This window comes from Phyllobates terribilis, unplaced genomic scaffold (genome assembly GCF_046119375.1).
Source record: "Phyllobates terribilis strain yellow unplaced genomic scaffold, ASM4611937v1 Scaffold_12__6_contigs__length_324123572, whole genome shotgun sequence".
NCBI lineage: Eukaryota > Metazoa > Chordata > Amphibia > Anura > Dendrobatidae > Phyllobates > Phyllobates terribilis.
In genome coordinates this window covers 26396146-26415841 of record NW_027362772.1, presented here as the reverse complement: position 1 = coordinate 26415841, position 19696 = coordinate 26396146, and the positions used below count along the sequence as shown (strand labels likewise).

General features: G+C 41.9%; 1 pseudogene; it reads right to left on the bottom strand.

Moving 5' to 3' along the window:
- Positions 1-767: 767 nt before the first annotated feature.
- LOC141171642 (phospholipase A2 inhibitor NAI-like) overlaps positions 768-19696 on the bottom strand; it is a 45993-nt pseudogene continuing 27064 nt past the window's right edge.

Below are 19696 nucleotides of genomic sequence, written 5' to 3'. Positions count from 1 at the left end.
GTTATATTTTTTTAAAAAGCAATATATGTTGTGGTCCGCCGCCACATCGAGCAGACTGATGATAGCATAATAATCTGTTTAGCTGAAGCTAAAAAGGGTACAACCAGTGGAAAGAGTTAGTCCATACTATGAATGGGACTAGATTGCACATGGGTGTGCGCATATATATGAACTCTTGACATTGACTACACTGTCAGTACTGAGAGTCAATTGTGAGTTGAATAACAACTGTTTAGACCCATACTATATGGGAAATAGTGATAGTGACTCAGTGAGTTAATGTTTTCTAGTAGGAGACGTCCTGTAGTGTACAAGATCACTGACAATGGTCATAGGTGATACCTTGAAGAAGACAATTTTGTTTCTCTCAATGGTGATGAATTAATAAACCTAGGATGCTTTACAGTGAGATTATATTAGTGACCAACACATTTATTGCAATATTAACATTGCACATATTTTTCATTAAGTTGTTAAATAAGTTATATATTAATAATAGAGAATCTTTAGTTATGGATCATTTGTCTTGTGGCAATCAGGAAATAAGTTATTAATACCCAACGCTGATTCTAAGAACAGTTGAGGTATTATGAAAAGAAAAAAGTCCCAACTCACAAATGAAAAGCCAAAAGTAATTTAGATGCCTCTATGGAAGACGCTAAACATTGTATCCTACATCATTTCCAATTAAGACAAATCAAATGAAGATTATTGGAATTGAAGGTGATTGATTCATTCTTGAAGACGTCTGGACTATGATAAGTCACCTAACACTTTAGATACTCCCTGTGCATTTCTTTTAGCGCAACGTCGATGTCAAAATTTAATCGGCAGCCATCAGTATTAACACAACCTTTAATGGAATATTTCTCCACTGTCCCATCTGCAGAGATAAAAACAGCAGACATCATTAGATAAAATAACCTATGTACAAAATCTAATTTTATGATATGATAAAATTGCTCTAAAACATTAATATTGTGAATTGAAAGGATCTAAACAATCAAATACTCCCTAGAGCTGTATGAACAAGACTGATGGATATTTTTGGGTCAAGATTATAAACTGGTTTATTTTAGATTATTTGTACAATATATTATTTATTTTACATAATTGTAAAATTAGAAAAAACATCAATTTTTCTCACCTGGATCCCTCGCTTTTCCGCTATATTCAGCACATGGGTTCATGGATCCAGTGCAGTTCATCATCTTGTCGCTCTTACATTCCTCTGAAGTGCTCTTACAGTGGGCGGTGGGACATATTACACCATTTGGCGTTGGATCTTCTTTAGGAACTGGAAATACACACATTTTATTTTAAATTAAATGTTTTGATTAAGTATTGTTTTAAAATGGAATTGTACCTCCAGCTTTGCATAATCTAGTGGTAATTAGAAATTTGAGAATCTATGTAAAAAATAATAATAGTGAAATCTACTCAGGTTCCAGAACCCAAATTTGAAATGCTGAATAAATTCACTCAACACTACTCATGAGCCACTTCTTCCCTCCCCTTCTTTCCTGAACTCATGATCCAATTGGAAGATCATCTCAACTGCAACTTGTTCAGACAAGATGGATTATCAGCTCCTTATGGTGTCATGTGGCACATTATACTCTATAGAGAGGGGAGAATAGGTAAGGAACAGAGTGAGGAAACATGGAGAGGGAGACACAGAAATTTTTTTTCAAGCTTACTAACAAGTCTTTTACCTCAACCCAAAGGTAGATTCACATCTACACTGATCATTAGGATTGTGCAATTTCCTCCATGCTGCTGCTTATTTTTGTGGGCTAAGAAATAAAATACAGGAATCCATCCCTGCATGCTGAACTGTGTATGGGAGACACAGGAGCAACTACTCTACTCCCACCAGCTCAGAGTCAATTGCAATTCAAGAAATACAACCTGCGGACTGGTGAAACTGCTGGATACAAATGAATAATGGCCAGATATAGTGTATTCCTTATAAATACATACAGGTCAACTTATTCTGAAAAGTTACTTGTCATTCCAGTAAATTCTAAGAATCTCTGCTTGATGTCAAAAAGTTTATGCTTCTTGTTTACCTTCTTAGTCCCAATTTGGAACAAAAAAGTAACTCAGATTACATAACTTTTCAATTACATAACACTAATACCTACAACACACCAAATTGGAGTCATAAAAGGATCCAGAAGTCAATAAATTTAGAAATAAGCACCATTTTATTGAACAATACTCATACAAACAGGATAAAAGAACGGTGTTCATTTGAACACCAGAGCAAGAGGAAAGTTCCTCATAAATAGTGTTGAGCCACCCCCGTAGTGTTCGAGTTCAGTTCAGTTAATCGAACACCCGTATGTTCGCCGAACTGTTCGTCGAACTGTTCGTCGAACACCTTCGAACACTGTAAAAACCAATGGCAGGTAACCAAAAACACATAGAAACACATAGAAAACACCTTCAAAGGTGTCCAAAAGCTGACAAACTGCTCAGAAGACACAACTAACACATGGAAAAGTGACAAGTACATATAGTCATGCGAAAAGAAAAGAGGTGGAGGAGTAAAAGGAGGGGGAGACACAGATATAGGCATGTCATGCCCTTCTAAAACCAAAAAAGTGCGAAGCCGACACGGCCAGTCCATTCCTGCCCGTGCGACCTCCGTGTCGCCGGCTTTGTGCCAGAGCTGCGGTGGACCCTGACCGCCAGCCCCCCTCTCCCAATACTGCTGCCTGTCCGCTAGTGGGTCGAGCGAGCCCCCTGTGGTGGAGGCAGGTCTAAGCTTTTTAATTTAAATTGTCTCTCTAATTTGAATGAGTACACTTTAAATCCATTTACAAGGATCTATTGGAGGGCAAGTCTCATGCCAGCAGCCGCGTAATTCCAGCTCCAGTAGCGTCCACTAAAGCTGCTGCAGTTAAAAAGCTTTTATAAGGATCGAGCTCAGCGGTCCACTGCAAGGCGTCCTACCGCCAGTCCCAGCACCTATGCCTTGGGGTGCCTCCTGATGCTCTTCACTGAGTATCCCGGGGTCTCGAAGCATTTCCTTTGAAAAACTGAAGTGTCCAAACTACAGGTGGTGTAGCTTGCTTAACAGGTGGGATAATCCGCTGACTAGCAGACACTGCTACTAGGCACAAAGTATTTCCTGGGCTATATGCAGTTAAAAATTTGTAATTAGATACTCTAGTTGGATGCTGAGAAAGCATTCCATAGAGTCTCCTGGCACGCCATACATTATTCTCTTAAAAAGCTTGCGGTAGGGGTCTAGGGGACCCATTTATAGCCAAAATCACGGCCCTGTATGGCAATACGTCACCTAGGCTGAAGATAAGTGGAACTGTAGCACCCCGAGGGCTCGGTTGCTACAGAGGTATTGCACCTAACCCAGAGGTGTGATATCTCACTCTCAGGTAAGGATGGAGTGTGGATCAGGACCCCGACACCTGCATGCATTACACCACATTGCCGTGGGGCAGGGTGACCAATATGCCCCTGAGATGGGCACGACAGTTCCTGTCCCTGGCTGGAGTGGGGGAAGGGAACACCGAGGAAGGGGAACCCTGTAGTGCAGGAGCAGGGAGGAAGCAGTTCCTGGGTGCATTGAAAAGGGAGTATAAAAGCTGGGCACCATCTTAGTTCAGTGCAGAGAAGTCTGAGCAGAAGTGACAGGGAGCAGGGGCTCTGCATGAGCTCTGCTCCAGAGCCGGGCCTAGTAACAGAGGCCCTGGCCTGGAAGAGGGAGAAGGAAGGAAGAGGAGCGGAGAAGGCTCCAGGAACGAGGAACGAAGGGATCCCAGGGGTGCGGACGGGCGAGTCGCCACCGCACGCCCGAATCCACCTGCGTGGAGGGGTCAGGCCAAAGGGGGAGACCGGTCCCCGAAACTAGTGGAGGCGGGAAACGACCCTCAGCTAGAAACCGGAGGCTGTGACATTTTATGTGGCGCAGCCCCTTGCTACACCCGCTAGGAAGGCACCACATAGGGTCAGGGAAACTGGCGCCAAGTTTACCAAGAGGAGGCCCGAGGCAGCCGGACAGAAGCGTTGGTAAGAAAGGCCAGACAAAGGACACACAAAGGGGGTCCTGTGAAGCGCTCCAAAGTTATCTGGGAGTTGTCTGAGCCCCTCACCTGGTGAGCACAGCACAACGTGGGCAGCCGTTACCTGCAGAAGTGGTCTGGATAATAAGAACTGTGAGTAAAGGCCCTGGACTGCATCACTGACTCCGTGTCGTTACTGCTGCTGCCCTGCACCATCACCACCATCCTCCGCATACACTGCCCTGAGGCTATACTCCTCCCGTGGGGAGTTATACTACGCTCTGCTGCACCCACAACACCAGCCTCAGCTATCTGTCCTGCAGTGGCGGATCACTCTAAGCGCAATCCACGGGTGGAGTAGTCGGACATTTAAACATCAAAACCACATAAATAGTTCCGCCACTGGTTTGACCGCCCTGAGCCACGGAACCGGGTCACCGCCACGGAGACTACAACCACCAGCATCCACCAAAAAGGGTCCGGCTCCGGGTGTCCCAAGGCCCAGGGGGCGCGTCAGAACATTTTCATCACCTTTCATAATCACCAATGGGACAAGGCAGGGATGTCCTCTGTCCCCTCTCTTATACATTCTAGTGATGGAGCACCTGCTCTCATCAATTCGCCATAACCCCAATATTAGGTGGATTGAGGTGGGAGGCACCGAGTACAAGTGCTCTGCATTTGCTGATGATGTCCTAGTATATATCACTCAATCACATATATCCATCCCTGATGTTATGGCTGAAATAGATCACTTTGTTACATGGTCAAATTTTAAAATCAATGCAGCGAAGTCTGAGGCCCTCGATGTCTACCTCCCCAAATCCATACAGGATTCCATCCAGTCCAACTTTCCCTTTGCCTGGCCCTCATAGGGTTTCAAATACTTAGGAATTCGTATTCATAGAGACCTCTCCCGTCTATGTTATCTTAATTTTGGGCCCTTTATTGAACAACTCCATACAGACCACGGCTGGCAAGTAAGAACTGTAAGATTCACTACGTGAACCACTGGTGTTTTGTGGAAAAGCACATGTACACTGTGTTAAAAATTATTATGCAAAAAGTGTTTAGGAGTGATAAAGGAAGAATTTGTTTGTTTGTCAGTTAAACTCATTGATGGTGATGGGTGTCAGGGCTCTTTATATGACTGTAAGCAATTGCAGACACCTGTGCTAATTAGTTTGGCAGGTGTGTCCAATGAAAGGCAAGACTACTTAAGAAGGCTGTCCCACATTATTAAGCAGCCTACATTTTCTACCCAAATGGGAAAGAAAAAGGATGTGTCGGCTGATGAGAAGCAACAAATTGTGGAGTGTTTAGGTCAAGGCATGACTACAATCAACATTGCCAAGACACTTCATCCTGATCATCACACAATCAAGAAGTATGTATCTGATTCACAGTACACACATGTGCGTGCTGATAAGGTAAAATTGAGGACTCTTTCCTCCAGGCAATTACGTCAGGTTAAAAGAGCAGCGGCAAAAAAGCCTTGTCATAGCAGCAGACAAGTTTTTGAAGCTGCTGGTGCCTCCAATGTCCCCCGAACAACAAGATGCAGAGTCCTTCAGAAGTTTGCAGCTGTGCGTAAGCCATCCTGTAGACCTCCTCTATCCACTGCACACAAGCAGAAACGGCTCCAGTGAGCCAAACAATACATGAAGACTGACTTCAAAACTGTTTTGTTCACCGATGAGTGCCGTGCAACGCTCGATGGTCCAGATGGATGGAGTGGAGGATGGCTGGTTGATGGACACCCCACACAAACACGGCTACAGCGCCCACAAGGAGGAGGTGGAGTAATGTTTTGGGCTGGAATCATGGGGAGAGAGATTGTCGGCCCCTTTAGGATCCCTGAAGGGGTAAAGATGAACTCCATAATGTATGTGGAGTTCTCAAACAGCACTTCCTGCCATGGTTCAAGAAGAACAAATGTGTATTCCACAGCAAGATCATTTTCATGCATAATAATGCACCATCTCATGCTGCACATAACACATCTGCATCTCTGGCTGATATGGGCATAAAAGGGGACAAACTTATGGTGTGACCCCCATGCTCCTCTGACCTCAACCCCATTGAGAACCTCTGGAGCATCATCAAAAGGAGTGTCTATGATGGCGGGAGGCAGTTCACATCTAAGCAACATCTCTGAGGGTATTCTGTCCTCATGCAAAACAATTGAAGCAGAAACCATCCAAAACCTGACAAATTCAATGGACGAGAGAGTTCAGAAGCTCCTTTCGAACAAGGGGTCCTATGTGCAAATGTAACATCACCTAGAATAAAGTTTTGAGTTGAAAACTGTTTGATTTCAGTTTCTAATAACCTGCTAATGCTTATAATTTCAAAAATGACCATTTTTTGTTCTTTATTAAAATGAAAAGGTTGATCAAAGAGTGTGGGGGATCTAAGAGTGTGGCAACCCAGTAGTCAGGATTACTTCGAATTCTGACAATCTGAGGGTCATGTTGCAGGTAGTGCAGCAAGAAGGCACTCATGTGTCTTGCGCATCTAGGAGACCCAAAATTATTTTCCGGGCTAGATGCAGCTAAAAATTATTAGTAATTTGAAAGCTGGTGGAGTTTAGTATAGATGGCCTCATAGAATCAGTACTGCACACTGCTACAAAGCCCAAATTATTTTCCAGCCAAGATACAGATAAACATGATTAGTAATTTTAAATCTGGTGGAGCTTAGTATAGATGGCCTAATAGAATCAGTACTGCACACTGCTACAAAGGCCAAATTATTTTCCAGCCAAGATACAGATAAACATGATTAGTAATTTTAAAGCTTAAAACGATTGGTGAGGTGATTTTAACAAATCATCAAGCTTTTACTCTCCCCAGGATGACACAGGGGTAGAAAAGTCATTTCGGATCCATGATTTGTTCATCTTTATGAACATAAGTCTGTCTACATTATCAGTGGAGAGCCGCGTGCGCTTATCTGTCAGCACACCACCAGCAGCGCTGAACACACGTTCAGACAGAACGCTGGCTGCGGGGCATGACAAGATCTCCAAGGCATAAGTGGCGAGCTCCGGCCATTTATCCAGATTGGAAGCCCAAAAAGAGCAAGGGTCTAGTGACACAGTCATGGCTTCAATGTTTACTTGGAGATACTAGTGTACCATCGTCTCTAGGCGTTGACTATGTGTCAGACTTCTTGTCTCCTGTGGCCTTGCAAAGGATGGGCTAAAAAAGTGGTGAAATGATTCCGCAAAATTGATGTTACCAGCAGATACTGTGTTTCTGCTACGGTTTGAGTGCTGAACACTCGACGGTCCCACGGTTGGCAAGTTGGAACTGTGAGATTCACTACGTGCACCGCTGGTGTTTTGTGGAAAAGCACATGTAAGATTCCGCAACAGTCTCTGCTGATACTCCTGTATGCGTGCATCCCTTTCTATGGCAGGAATAATTTCTTCAAATTTACTTTTGTACCGGGGATCTAACAGTGTGGCAACCCAGTAGTCAGGATTATTTCTAATTCTCACAATTCGAGGGTCATGTTGCAGGTAGTGCAGCAAGAAGGCACTCATGTGTCTTGCGCATCCAGGAGCACCAAGTCCCTGTTGTGTTGGTGGCGAGGTAACAATCATGCTTCCTTGCCCTGCCCTCTCCCCCCAACCTCGCACAACAGAAATGTGATCAAGGTCTCCCTCATCTGATGAGTCTTCCATCAGTTCGTCCTCCACTTCTTCCTGGGCTCCGATACCTTCCTCACTAGTTTGGCTGCTACCATGCGCCCTGGTAAAACCATCTCCCCCACCCTCACATGCCTGCCGCCTTGGTGCAGTCTGGACCTTGCAGATGTTAGCCCTTCCGCATACAACTCCTCCTCCTCTACTTCCTCCACCTCCTCTTGTGCCACCACCTGACTCCGCATTCTGTTTAACATGTGCGCCAGCATGTAAATCACCGGAATAGTCATGCTGATAACGGCATCATCAGCACTAAACATCTTCATCGCCATTTCGAAACTGTGCAGAAGGGTGCATAGGTCCCTGATCTGAGACCACTCCTCCAGCGTGATATGCCCCACCTCTGGATCTCGTTGGCCCAGGCTATACGTCAGAACGTATTGCACCAGGGCTTGTCGGTGCTGCCACAGTCGCTGCAACATGTGCAGAGTTTTATTCCATCGGGTAGGCACATCGCATTTTAGCCGGTGAAGTGGCAGGCCCAACGACTTCTGTAGAGATGTAAGTCGCTGAGCTGCCGGATGCGAACGGCGGAAGTGAGCATACAGCGACTTTGCCCTCTGCAGAAGGCCATTTAGTCCAGGATAGTGGGCTAAAAATTGCTGGACAACCAGGTTCAACATGTGAGCCATACAAGGCACGTGTGTGACATTGCCCCGGCGAAGGGCCGCACCCAGGTTTGCAGCATTGTCGCACATGGCCTTCCCTGGGTTCAGGTCCAGTGGAGACAACCATTCATGAAACTTGTTCTCCAGAGCTGACCTCAACTCCTCAGGTGTGTGACTCTCATTTCCCAGACATTTCAAAGTAAAAACCGCCTGATGACCTTGAGCCCTGCTGCCAGCATAGTAAGGAGGTGTGCAGGATGCCTTCTGCGCAGTTAGAAAGCTAGTGGCATGACCAGACAGGCTTTGGGTGCAGGTGGAGGACCGAGAGGAGGTTGAGGAGGCAGAAGCAGTGGAGGAACTTTGACATAAAGAGGATTGACACACAACTCGTGGGGACGGCAAGACTTGGACAGCAGCCCCTTGTCCTGCTGTCACCATAGTTACTCAGTGTCCAGTCAGCGACATGTAACGCCCCTGTCCATGCCTACTCGTCCAAGTGTCTGTGGTGAAATGCACCCTGTCACACACAGAGTTTCTCAAAGAAGCGGTGATGTTGTGTGCGACTTGCTGGTGAAGCGCAGGCACACCTTTCTTTGAGAAGTAGTGCCGACTGGGCATCTGGTACTGGGGCACTGCGACGGACATAAGGTCTCGAAAATCCTCTGTGTCCACCAGGCGGAAAAGCAGCATTTCTGTAGCCAAGAGCTTGCAGATGGTGAAATTCAACCTCTTAGCTTTCACATGGCTAGGAGTAAATGGTCTTTTACTTGTCCACATCTGAGGGACCGAGGTCTGGCTGTTGTGCTTACATGGGGTTGAGAAGGGAGTCTCCGGCAAACTGCCGGTCTGTGAGGAAGATGCAGGCGGACATGTTAAGTTGCCTTGATCCAAAGGTGGTGCTATCGATGTCAGACAGCGCTCAACACCAGCTGATGTTAGCACCTCCAAAGAAAATGTTGACCTGCCAATCACGCTGGCTGTTGCGGGTAAAGAGGTGGCAGGTCTGCGTCCCAAAACAGGTGTGACTGCTGTCCCGCCAGTCACAGAGGATGAAGAGGCCGTGGATGCACAAGATGTGGCAGACGGTTGTGGGCCCGGCCGGCTAGGCCGCATTGTAGCACAGTGAGCTTCCCACTGCAACTTATGCTTCATGTCCATGTGCCGGTTCATGCATGAAGTACTCAAACTATGTATTTTTTGGCCTCTACTTAGCTTTTGCTGACAAATGTTACAGATAACATGAATTGGGTCATCTTTATCGATCTGAAAAAATGCCCAGGCTATGCAAGGCTTAGCACCCATGCGACCTGAAGAGACACCACGACTTGTGGTAAGAGGCAGAGTTGTGTTTGAGGATGCAGTTGTTGACGTGCTTCCAGTACTACGTCTCTGTCCAGGAAGGCGCAACCTGACCTCGTCTTCACTAGCATTCTCCTCCACCTCCTCTGCTGACCTCATCTCTTGGCTGACTTTGGGTTGACAGTAAGTGGGATCTCCAACCTCATCATCATCACCCTGTGTGTTATCACACCCATCGTCCTCAGAGCCAACCTGTTCCTGCCCTGACAAAAAACTAAAGTTGTCACTCCAATCAGGTAATTGAGTCTCATCATCGTCTTCCTTATTGTCTCCACCAACAGGAGTTACAGTTTGGGAACGAGGGTCTACATTATGGTCAGAACCTTCTGCGTCTGGTCCTGGATCCAACTGATAAAGATTCTGGGCATCAGTGCAGATCATTTCCTCATCTGGATTCACAGAAGCTCTGGAGCCGACCTCTGATTCCCAGGCTATAGTATGAGTAAACAACTCTGCAGACTCAACCATCTGTTCTACCCCATACTCAGACGGGCAGCTGGAGACCTGGGAGCTGTGAGGAAGCAAGTGCGATTGGGGTGACCCGTCTGAGGACTGGAGTATTTGTGATGTTGAAGTTGAGGTGGAGGAGAGCCCACTTTAAGGAGCACTTGATATCCGTTGAAGCACCTGCTGTTTTTGTGCCTCATTTGGAATTTGTAGCGTTTGGCGTGGCCGTAAGAAAGGGATCTTATCACATTGTCCGCTAAAAGAAGTAGACATTTTAGTTTGGCTGGAAGATGGTCTTTCTTCTGCCGATGTTACTGTTGCTTTAACACCTACCCCACGGACAAAACCTTTTTTCCCCTTCCCAACATACCTAATACCCTTTCCACCAGCAGCAGGCCTTTTTCCACTCATTTTGGTGGTTAACTAATTCAAAACTCTGGAGTTGTTTGCTCAAAAAAACAATGGATGGGAACCGAGCAGAGCTGAGTGGCCAAAATATGGTATTAGGCCAAAAGTATTGGCTGGGTTAGATGCAGATAAAAATTATATTGAATTTACAACCTGATGGAGGTCAGTATAGATGGACTAATAGAACAAGTCCCACACACTGCTACAAGCTGAAATATTTTATCAAAGCTACATGCAGAAAAAAATTATATTGAATTTGCAACCTGATGGAGGTTAGTATAGATGGACTAATAGAACAAGTCCCACACACTGCTAGAAGCCTAAATATTTTTTCAGAGCTAGATGCAGAAAAAAATCATATTGAATTTGCAACCTGATGGAGGTTAGTATAGATGGACTAACAGAACATCTCCCACACACTGCTACAAGCTGAAATATTTTTTCAGAGCTAGATGCAGAAAAAAATTATATTGAATTTGCAACGTGATGGAGTTCAGTATAGATGGACTAATAGAACAAGTCCCACACACTGCTAGAAGCCGAAATATTTTTTCAGAGCTAGATGCAGGAAAAAATTATATTGAATTTGCAACCTGATGGAGGTCAGTATAGATGGACTAATAGAACAAGTCCCACACACTGCTACAAGCCTAAATATTTTTTCAGAGCTAGATGCAGATAAAAATTATATTGAATTTGCAACCAGGTGGAGGTTAGTATAGATGGACTAATAGAACAAGTCCCACACACTGCTAGAAGTCGAAATATTTTTTCAGAGCTAGATGCAGAAAAAAATTATATTGAAATTTCAACCTGATGGAGGTCAGAATAGATGGACTAATAGAACAAGTCCCACACACTGCTACAAGCTGTAATATTTTTTCAAAGTTACATGCAGAAAAAAATTGTATTGAATTTGCAACCTGATGGAGGTTAGTATAGATGGACGAATAGAACAAGTCCCACACACTGCTAGAAGCCTAAACATTTTTTCAGAGCTAGATGCAGAAAAAAGTTATATTGAATTTGCAACCTGATGGAGGTTAGTATAGATGGACTAATAGAACATCTCCCACACACTGCTACAAGCTGAAATATTTTTTCAGAGCTAGATGCAGAAAAAAATTATATTGAATTTGCAACCTGATGGAGGTCAGTATAGATTCACTAATAGAACAAGTCCCACACACTGCTAGAAGACAAAATATTTTTTCAGAGCTAAATGCAGAAAAAATTATATTGAATTTGCAACCTGATGGAGGTCAGTATAGATGGACTAATAGAACAAGTCCCACACACTTCTAGAAGTCGAAATATTTTTTCAGAGCTAGATGCAGAAAAAAATTATATTGAATTTGCAACCTGATGGAGGTCAGTATAGATGGACTAATAGAACAAGTCCCACACACTGCTACAAGCTGTAATATTTTTTCACAGCTAGATGCAGAAAAAAATTATATTGAATTTGCAACCTGATGGAGGTTAGTATAGATGGACTAATAGAACAAGTCCCACACACTGCTAGAAGCCTAAATATTTTTTCAGAGCTAGATGCAGAAAAAAATTATATTGAATTTGCAACCTGATGGAGGTTAGTATAGATGGACTGATAGAACAAGTCCCACACACTGCTACAAGCTGAAATATTTTTTCAGAGCTAGATGCAGAAAAAAATTATATTGAATTTGCAACCTGATGGAGGTCAGTATAGATGGACTAATAGAACAAGTCCCACACACTGCTACAAGCTGAAATATTTTTTCAGAGCTAGATGCAGAAAAAAATTATATTGAATTTGCAACCTGATGGAGTTTAGTATAGATGGACCAATAGAACAAATCCCACACACTGCTAGAAGCCTAATTATTTTTTCAGAGCTAGATGCAGAAAAAAATTATATTGAATTTTCAACCTGATGGAGGTTAGTATAGATGGACTGATAGAACAAGTCCCACACACTGCTACAAGCAGAAATATTTTTTCAGAGCTAGATGCAGAAAAAATTATATTGAATTTGCAACCTGATGGATGTCAGTATAGATGGACTAATAGAACAAGTCCCACACACTGCTAGAAGCTGAAATATTTTTTTAAAGCTAGATGCAGAAAAAAATTATATTGAATTTGCAACCTGATGGAGGTCAGTATAGATGGACTAAAAGAACAAGTCCCACACACTGCTACAAGCTGAAATATTTTTTCAAAGCTACATGCAGAAAAAAATTATATTGAATTTGCAACCTGATGGAGGTTAGTATAGATGAACTAATAGAACAAGTCCCACACACTGCTAGAAGCCTAAATATTTTTTCAGAGCTAGATGCAGAAAAAAATTATATTGAATTTGCAACCTGATGGAGGTTTGTATAGATGGACTAATAGAACAAGTCCCACACACTGCTAGAAGCTGAAATATTTTTTCAGAGCTAGATGCAGAAAAAAATTATATTGAATTTGCAACCTGATGGAGGTTAGTATAGATGGACTAATAGAACAAGTCCCACACACTGCTAGAAGCCAAAATATTTTTTCAGAGCTAGATGCAGAAAAAAATTATATTGAATTTGCAACCTGATGGAGGTCAGTATAGATGGACTAATAGAACAAGTCCCACACACTGCTAGAAGCTGAAATATTTTTTCAGAGCTAGATGCAGAAAAAAATTATATTGAATTTGCAACCTGATGGAGGTTAGTATAGATGGACTGATAGAACAAGTCCCACACACTGCTACAAGCTGAAATATTTTTTCAGAGCTAGATGCAGAAAAAAATTATATTGAATTTGCAACCTGATGGAGTTCAGTATAGATGGACTAATAGAACAAGTCCCACACACTGGTACAAGCTGAAATATTTTTTCAGAGCTAGATGCAGAAAAAAATTATATTGAATTTGCAACCTGATGGATGTTAGTATAGATGGACTAATAGAACAAGTCCCACACACTGCTAGAAGCTGAAATATTTTTTCAGAGCTAGATGCAGAAAAAAATTATATTGAATTTGCAACCTGATGGAGGTCAGTATAGATGGACTAATAGAACAAGTCCCACACACTGCTACAAGCTGAAATATTTTTTCAGAGCTAGATGCAGCAAAAAATTATATTGAATTTGCAACCGGATGGAGGTAGTATAGATGGACTGATAGAACAAGTCCCACACACTGCTACAAGCTGAAATATTTTTTCAGAGCTAGATGCAGAAAAAAATTATATTGAATTTGCAACCTAATGGAGGTTAGTATAGATGGACCAATAGAACAAGTCCCACACACTGCTAGAAGCCTAATTATTTTTTCAGAGCTAGATGCAGAAAAACATTATATTGAATTTGCAACCTGATGGAGGTTAGTATAGATGGACTGATAGAACAAGTCCCACACACTGCTACAAGCTGAAATATTTTTTCAGAGCTAGATGCAGAAAAAAATTATATTGAATTTGCAACCTGATGGAGGTCAGTATAGATGGACTAATAGAACAAGTCCCACACACTGCTAGAAGCTGAAATATTTTTTCAGAGCTAGATGCAGAAAAAAATTATATTGAATTTGCAACCTGATGGAGGTCAGTATAGATGGACTAATAGAACAAGTCCCACACACTGCTACAAGCTGAAATATTTTTTCAAAGCTACATGCAGAAAAAAATTATATTGAATTTGCAACCTGATGGAGGTTAGTATAGATGGACTAATAGAACAAGTCCCACACACTGCTAGAAGCCTAACTATTTTTTCAGAGCTAGATGCAGAAAAAAATTATATTGAATTTGCAACCTGATGGACGTTAGTATAGATGGACTAATAGAACAAGTCCCACACACTGCTACAAGCTGAAATATTTTTTCAGAGCTAGATGCAGAAAAAAATTATATTGAATTTGCAACCTGATGGAGGTTAGTATAGATGGACTAATAGAACAAGTCCCACACACTGCTAGAACCCGAAATATTTTTTCAGAGCTAGATGCAGAAAAAAATTAAATTAAATTTGCAACCTGATGGAGGTCAGTATAGATGGACTAATAGAACAAGTCCCACACACTGCTAGAAGCCTAAATATTTTTTCAGAGCTAGATGCAGAAAAAAATTATATTGAATTTGCAACCTGATGGAGGTTAGTATAGATGGACTAATAGAACAAGTACCACACACTGCTACAAGCTGAAATATTTTTTCAGAGCTAGATGGAGAAAAAAATTATATTGAATTTGCAACCTGATGGAGGTCAGTATAGATGGACTAATAAAACAAGTCCCACACACTGCTAGAAGTCTAAATATTTTTTCAGAGCTAGATGCAGAAAAAAATTATATTTAATTTGCAACCTGATGGAGGTTAGTATAGATGGACTAATAGAACAAGTCCCACACACTGCTAGAAGCCAAAATATTTTTTCAGAGCTAGATGCAGAAAAAAATTATATTGAATTTGCAACCTGATGGAGGTCAGTATAGATGGACTAATAGAACAAGTCCCACACACTGCTAGAAGCCAAAAATATTTTTTCAGAGCTAGATGCAGAAAAAAATTATATTGAATTTGCAACCTGATGGAGGTCAGTATAGATGGACTAATAGAACAAGTCCCACACACTGCTAGAAGCTGAAATATTTTTTCAGAGCTAGATGCAGAAAAAAATTATATTGAATTTGCAACCTGATGGAGGTTAGTATAGATCGACTGATAGAACAAGTCCCACACACTGCTACAAGCTGAAATATTTTTTCAGAGCTAGATGCAGAAAAAAATTATATTGAATTTGCAACCTGATGGAGGTTAGTATAGATGGACTAATAGAACAAGTCCCACACACTGCTAGAAGCCAAAATATTTTTTCAGAGCTAGATGCAGAAAAAAATTATATTGAATTTGCAACCTGATGGAGGTCAGTATAGATGGACTAATAGAACAAGTCCCACACACTGCTAGAAGCCAAAATATTTTTTCAGAGCTAGATGCAGAAAAAAATTATATTGAATTTGCAACCTGATGGAGGTCAGTATAGATGGACTAATAGAACAAGTCCCACACACTGCTAGAAGCTGAAATATTTTTTCAGAGCTAGATGCAGAAAAAAATTATATTGAATTTGCAACCTGATGGAGGTTAGTATAGATCGACTGATAGAACAAGTCCCACACACTGCTACAAGCTGAAATATTTTTTCAGAGCTAGATGCAGAAAAAAATTATATTGAATTTGCAACCTGATGGAGGTCAGTATAGATGGACTAATAGAACAAGTCCCACACACTGGTACAAGCTGAAATATTTTTTCAGAGCTAGATGCAGAAAAAAATTATATTGAATTTGCAACCTGATGGATGTTAGTATAGATGGACTAATAGAACAAGTCCCACACACTGCTGGAAGCTGAAATATTTTTTCAGAGCTAGATGCAGAAAAAAATTATCTTGAATTTGCAACCTGATGGAGGTCAGTATAGATGGACTAATAGAACAAGTCCCACACACTGCTACAAGCTGAAATATTTTTTCAGAGCTAGATGCAGAAAAAAATTATATTGAATTTGCAACCTGATGGAGGTCAGTATAGATGGACTAATAGAACAAGTCCCACACACTGCTAGAAGCTGAAATATTTTTTCAGAGCTAGATGCAGAAAAAAATTATATTGAATTTGCAACCTGATGGAGGTCAGTATAGATGGACTAATAGAACAAGTCCCACACACTGCTACAAGCTGAAATATTTTTTCAAAGCTACAAGCAGAAAAAAATTATATTGAATTTGCAACCTGATAGAGGTTAGTATAGATTGACTAATAGAACAAGTCCCACACACTGCTAGAAGCCTAACTATTTTTTCAGAGCTAGATGCAGAAAAAAATTATATTGAATTTGCAACCTGATGGACGTTAGTATAGATGGACTAATAGAACAAGTCCCACACACTGCTACAAGCTGAAATATTTTTTCAGAGCTAGATGCAGAAAAAAATTATATTGAATTTGCAACCTGATGGAGGTTAGTATAGATGGACTAATAGAACAAGTCCCACACACTGCTAGAACCCGAAATATTTTTTCAGAGCTAGATGCAGAAAAAAATTATATTAAATTTGCAACCTGATGGAGGTCAGTATAGATGGACTAATAGAACAAGTCCCACACACTGCTAGAAGCCTAAATATTTTTTCAGAGCTAGATGCAGAAAAAAATTATATTGAATTTGCAACCTGATGGAGGTTAGTATAGATGGACTAATAGAACAAGTACCACACACTGCTACAAGCTGAAATATTTTTTCAGAGCTAGATGGAGAAAAAAATTATATTGAATTTGCAACCTGATGGAGGTCAGTATAGATGGACTAATAAAACAAGTCCCACACACTGCTAGAAGTCTAAATATTTTTTCAGAGCTAGATGCAGAAAAAAATTATATTTAATTTGCAACCTGATGGAGGTCAGTATAGATGGACTAATAGAACAAGTCCCACACACTGCTACAAGCTGAAATATTTTTTCAGAGCTAGATGCAGAAAAAAATATATTGAATTTGCAACCTGATGGAGGTTAGTATAGATGGACTAATAGAACAAGTCCCACACACTGCTTGAAGCCTAAATATTTTTTCAGAGCTAGATGCAGAAAAAAATTATATTGAATTTGCAACCTGATGGAGGTTAGTATAGATGGACTAATAGAACAAGTCCCACACACTGCTAGAAGCCTAAATATTTTTTCAGAGCTCGATGCAGAAAAAAATTATATTGAATTTGCAACCTGGTGGAGGTTAGTATAGATGGACTAATAGAATGATGCCCAAAAGGTTTTACTTCACTAGGTGCAGTAAAAAAAATTGTATTCTATACACAGGTGGTGTAGCTTGCAACACAGATAGTCTACTCCACTGACTAACACACTCTGCAATAGGCCAAAAAGGATTTGCTTTGCTAGATTTAGCCAAATGCTGTGAAAAAAACTTGCACAGCACTGGCACAGACCTGCCTGGCAAAAAGTGATAGGAACTGATGTAACCTAGTCCTGAAAAGGACTCCAATTACAATTAGTCTTTACTCCCAACCTATCTATTTAAGAGCACAGACCTGCCTGATAAAAGTCGTGTGAAATTATGTAACCTAGTCCTTAAAAGGACTGCAATCACAACTATTCCCTACTCCCAAGCTATCTGTAGATTTGTGCGAAAATTGGCTTGAAATTAACAAAGTATAGCGCACACAGCAACAGTGGTGCCATCTAACACGCAGCTGCAGCAGTGAGAAAATGGTGGCGACGGGGAAAATGGCTGGGTCTTATAGGGCAAAGACATGTGACATGCACTGCCAATGACACATGCCCTTGCTTGTGTGAAAAAAAGCAGTTCGCTCCGTGTGTGCGCTGCTGATAGGCTGACAGACTGCACCTCCCCACTGTAAATGCGGGAAAGAGAAAAAAAATGGAGATCTTCCTTATTCCTGCAGAGATCCATCCCCTGCCCCTCCCCCCGCCCCGCTGTACACTCAAACTGCGTATTAACATTAATTTTCAGCATTACTGAGAAAAAATCCAGTTATGATTTTGGTGCACAAACAGTTGTCGAACATAACCTCGAACAGCCGAATTTTTTTCAAATCGTTCGTGTTCGCCGAACGGCTCGAACACCGCCCAAAACAGCTCGAATTTGAGATTGGCGAACAGTTCGAGTCGAACACCGCTCATCTCTACTCATAAAGTTAGAACGAGGTCCAGATATAGGTTTCACAAAATGCAGTGCAAATCACATATGTGCAGGAAGGTAAAAGAGACCAAGGAAACTCACTAGTCACAAATCACTAGATCTCTGCCATATATCATGAGTCACAATTGTACCTATAAAGTGCATGTTATATATATATTGTATTAAGGGGACTCAGCCTTTGAGCAGAGAAAGTTTTTGTTAGTAAAACAAAGTTCCATGGAGCATAGTGTATGCACCCAGGTCCCAAATTAAACCAAAAAACAATTACACAGATTACAGGTCATAAAATGAAGAAATCTCCATATAATGATTACGTACCCTGCGTATCTGCACTGCTGGTTCAGTACCCCGTACTTACACCAGGGAGTTACTTAATATCCTTGAGGTAGCAGTCGAGGGAAATATCATTCCCAAGCGCATTTTAGATGGACTTTTGGCAAATCAACCGAAGATACCTACTTTTTATTTGCTGCCAAAGGTCCACAAAAATGTGTGTGAACCACCCGGGCGTCCTATTGTCTCTGGCATCGGAGGGCTGTGTGACCCAATTTGTAAGTTCTTAGAACATTACCTGCATCCCATGGTTGAGACTTTGCCCTCCTATGTCAGGGACACTATGGACGTCTTGGCCAAAATGGACGGGATCTATATGGAATCGGACATGTATTTTGTTGTGGCCGATTTGGAGCCCCTCTATACTTGCATTGACCACAATGATGGTCTTAGAGCTACCCAATTTTTTCTGGGTATGAGTGGATTAGATCAATCTTTGTGTGACCTTCTCTTAGAGCTATTGCGGTTCATCCTGACGCATAACTTCTTTACCTTCAAAGATCGTTTCTATCTTTAGAAATTGCGCACTGCCATGGGCGCGGCGTGTGCGCCGTCGTACGCTAATCTCTTCCTGGGTTACTGGGAGAGGGAGATTTTCGGCGTCGGTGCTCCCGTCACCTCCCATGTGCAGTGCTGGTATCCATACATTGATGATCTATTGATTATATGGCAGGGCCCTGAATCTGGGATTAATGAATTTGTGACTGGGCTGAATCATAACGGCTCCAACATTAGGCTCACACACAGATATCACAAAAAATCCATCGATTTCCTGGACATCCAACTCAGTATTGCACAGGATGGCTATATTGAAACGGATGTTTTTCGCAAAGAAACATCCGTAAATTCCTTGTTGCACGCATCTTCTGCACATGACCCTACCACAATTAGGGCTATTCCTATCGGCCAATTTTTACGGATGAGGGGAAATTGCTCCTCTGATGCCGGTTTTGAGAACCAGGCTCTTGACTTAAGAGAATGGTTTCTCTCTCGGGTTTACAGCAGGAGATGCGCCAACAGGGGATACACTAGAGCCAAGAAAACTTCTAGAGTACAATTACTGAGTAAGAAGGTGGAAAGGAAATCGATGGAT